General features: G+C 58.0%; 1 pseudogene across 1 annotated transcript; it reads right to left on the bottom strand.

Annotated features, from left to right (window-relative positions):
* Positions 1-1,903: 1,903 nt before the first annotated feature.
* Positions 1,904-3,552, bottom strand: LOC307058707 (phosphoethanolamine/phosphocholine phosphatase-like; annotated as a pseudogene). The gene is made up of 2 exons: positions 2,819-3,552; positions 1,904-1,948 (listed from the first exon to the last, which is right to left on the bottom strand). The product of its transcript is annotated as a phosphoethanolamine/phosphocholine phosphatase-like (transcript).
* Positions 3,553-3,892: the final 340 nt, after the last annotated feature.

Raw genomic sequence — 3,892 nt, 5'->3', positions numbered from 1 at the left:
GCGGGCGTCTCCTCTCCTGAGAGGCAGCTGGCGATGCCCCGGGGCGCGGGCCCCTGCGGCGCGGAGACCGCTCCAGGCTGGACTCACCGACACCAACGCCGCCAGGAGGAGCGCTTGGCGGGACTCGGCAAACAACCCAATGTTTTAAATGGAAAAAGGACTTCAAAAGACCCTTCTCCAGATAAGACATACAAATGGTCAGCAAGCACATGAAGAGATGTTAATCGTCATTAGTCGTGATGAAATGCAAGTTAACACCACAACGCCCACCCCTCCACACACTAGAACGCCTACAATCAAGAAAGCTAAAAATAACAAATGTTGGCAAAAATTTAGAGAAACTGATACACAATTTTCCGTAGGGAAAATGAGTAAGTTCCGGAGGTGGATGCTGAGACTATTTCTACAACAACGTGAATGTAGTTAATGCCATAGAACTGTATGCTCAAAATGATTTAAATGGTAAATGAATGTTATGTGGGGGATGTTTAACATAATTTAGCCCCTGCTTTATACCAGACCCCAGAGTCAAAGCTTCTCATCCATTTTCTCACTTTTACTTAACCTCCTACGATCTTCACACTCCCATTTAACAGACGAAGCTGAGCCTGAGAGGTTAAACTAAGTGACTTGCCCAAGGCTCACTCGGCCAAGTCTACACTGTTCAATGTTGCTGTATTTACTGAGCACCTACTAGAGCACCTACTCAACAATACCTCCAGCACCTGCCAGAGACATTGTGGGAAGACCAGAATGAACGGGGGCTGAAAGCAGATTACAAAACATGGGTAGATCCTGGGGCCCTGCTCTCAAACACTGAAGTTTCTTGGAGTGGAGGGGATGGCCTTTGTCACCCTTGTGGAGCCTTTTATTCCACCCCACCGCACCCCCACAGAGGAGGGAAGCAGCTGGCCTGATACTGAATATTAGCTCAGCTGGGGAGGAGTCCTGGGGCTTTGAAGAAGGCATCTCCTGCCCCACTCCCTACATTGCCCCCTAGAGTCCAGTATGTGGGCACAAGCATCCCTATGGCGGGGCAGGAGGCACATCTCATAGCACCCCTCTCCTCCCGCCCTGCAGTAATGACACTGTACCCATACACCCGCCAGAAGGACAATGAACTTTCCTTCTCTGAGGGCACCATTATCTGCATCATCCGCCACTACTCCAATGGCTGGTGTGAGGGCATCGGCTCAGAGAGGCCTGGATTTTTCCCCAGGAACTATGCGCAGCCCAGCTGCTGACAGCCTGGGATCTCTGGGATGCTGACCCAAGCACCGCCTTGAGTGAGCCTCTTGAGTCCCACACCAAAGCCTGCTCAAGACTGGACCAGACCGGCATGCCTCCTGGGCTGTGAGCTGTGTCTGTTCCTTCCCCCCATTGCAGTGGGAAGAGGTCCTGGTAAAGACAGAGGAGGTACCCAGAGGACTGCGGGAGACAGGAAAGAACTGGAAGCCAAGGAGTTTGGTGACCTTACCCACAGGGGACCCTTACGCCATGCAAGACAGGGTCTCCAGCTGCAAGTGCCAACTTTGAATAAAATTCTGATGACCTCCTGATGATTGCCCTGCAGGGCTAGCGGGCCGAGGGACTGAAAGGCAACCCACCTGTAAGGCTCCCACTAGTTGAGCCTCCTCTGCCTACCCTAAGCAGCAGTATCTCCCATCTCCTCGGTGCTCACTGAGCCCTCCACACTAGACCCGTGCCCCTCTGCCAAGGTGGGCCTCACCCTGCTCTTTTGCCTGTTGCCTGCTTTGTTATGTATTCAGTCTTGGTTCCCCAGGCTGCGCACTCCTCCAAGAGTGGGGACCAGCTCCCTCACTTAGGTGGGGCTGAGAGCAGAGCTCACCTCGCCCTCATCCCCCAGATGGCAGCGTGAGACACCTCGCTCACCTCCGCCCCTTCACCTCCGCCCCTTCACCTCCGCCCCTTCACCTCCTTCACAGCTCTGAAACCCCAGAAGAGGGAGGTGGGCCTTGGGTTTCCACTGGCTCTGCTTTACAGCATCATGGCTTTCTGTTCCATACGGGAGGAGGGGGACTCAAAAGGCCCAGTCAGTGGGGCGACTTTGGTTAAGTCCCTGGTTTCTTGCTGCATAGACGAGGCTGAGGTGCAAGGAGACATCTTCGGGCTCTGTGAGGTCCCTGGCTGGCCAGACCCGAGCCCCGGGACAGTGTGCTACCTCTTTCCACCAACAAGAGGTGACTGTTCCCTCTAGCTTTTTATCCTGTGGGGATGCTAACAGGGTGGGGGGGCGGGGGGCAAGGAGTGTAGTGTAGGGTCACAGTAGGTAAAGCAAGATCTAGGCCTGGGACCATCGGCAAGGAGCGCCACCTCTCTCCGTGGGGAGTCTGGTGCGGGGAGGTGGGGGGGAACATTTCGGGGCCTGGGTCCTCTGGACAGAAAACTGGAGGAGGGAGGCCATGCAGCCCAAGGCAACAGTTAACCACAACGCGGCGGGACATGTTCCTTCTCGACCCTGACAGGGAACCCCGTCCTCCCAACTGAGAGGACAAGGTTTGTGGAAACACTGCTGCCTGCTCAGATATGCGTGCCACGCTGCTGCGGCCAGACTCCAGAATTCGCTTGCAGTGGAACTGGGGGAGGCAGCTGAGCTCGGTTAACTGCACAGATGGGGACAGCTCCCAACTCCCTCCTCCAGTCCCCAAATGGACCAACCGGGGATTCCGGGAAATCCTGGAGGGATATACCAAAACGAAAGGGAAAGGGAGTAATAAAACTAGCTTTCTCTTTCCCGACCCCCACCGCCCCACCCCCTCCCCGCCCGGGTGGCCCCTGCAGGCCACGTCCTCAGCACCTGATGCAGGTGTAGGCGCACTTCGGGGGAGGTTTCCCAGGGCACCACCCTGGCACGGAAGGAGCTGGGCTCGGCCTTCTGCGCCTCCTGCATAAGGCGGTGCATGGGGTAGTGGCGGCGCGGGAAGGCCACGTCGCCGCCTGCCAGCAGCCCCATGGGGCAGAAGTCGTTGGCGCCGTCGCTCACGTAGAAAAGGTGCTCGAAGGGCAGGCCGTCGTGGGCCTGCTCGCGCAGATAGTCGCTGAGCACCTTGTGCTGGCACATGTTGGCGGGGCAGCGAGCGCAGCTGTGCACGTGGAAGGGCCGCAGCGCCAGCAGCCCCCAAGGGTCGGGCCCCGACGGGTTGCTGAAGATGCGGCAGAACAGGCCGTGGTGGCCGGCGGCACGCAGCGCACTCTCCACGCCAAAGGTGTTGGCGTCTGAGATGAGAATAACCTCAAAGCAGGCGCCCTGCTTGGCCACAAACTGTAGCAGCTCACCCGTGCCGGGCGACAGGGGGATGGCCTCGTAGATGGCGCGCAAGTCCCGCGGCCGCACGCCCTGCTCGCCCAGGTACTGGAAGACGTGCTGCATGTACTCGTTGTAGAAGCCCTCGCGCTAGGTGGCACGCAGGCTCTCAGGCAGCCGCTGGCCCGCCACGGCACGCGCACGACGGAGTCGGCGCTGTTTTCGTCCACGATAGTCTCGTCCAAGTCGAAGGTAAGGAGGAAGTGTGGCACGCCGGGCGCAGCCATCCCGCTCTCCTCTACCAGCTTTGTCCTGAGCGACCAAATCCTTTTGTGGTCAGCAAAAAGAGTCCCTCAGAGGAAAGGGGGACAGGGCCTCTGAGCTTCTCCTGCAGGGTGGGGAGCGGCGGCTGCGGAGGTCTGTCCCGGCTGAGTCTGGAGTGTCAAGAGTGGGGAGAGGGCCTAGCTGAGGTATTTGGGCGCAGGATGGAGCAAGGGGTGCTCACGGGAATTGGACGGGACGCTGCGTCTTATATCCATCCCCGGATTTCTGGACTCCGGCTCTCACGAGTCCTTCCAGTCCAGAGGGTCCGTGAATGGTGTGCATCTGGGCCGTTCCCTCCACTTG

Source organism: Hyperoodon ampullatus, assembly GCF_949752795.1.
Source record: "Hyperoodon ampullatus genome assembly, chromosome: 1".
Classification (NCBI taxonomy): Eukaryota; Metazoa; Chordata; class Mammalia; order Artiodactyla; family Ziphiidae; genus Hyperoodon; species Hyperoodon ampullatus.
The sequence above is the reverse complement of the archived record's forward strand: the minus strand, read 5'-3'. Positions and strand labels throughout refer to the sequence as shown.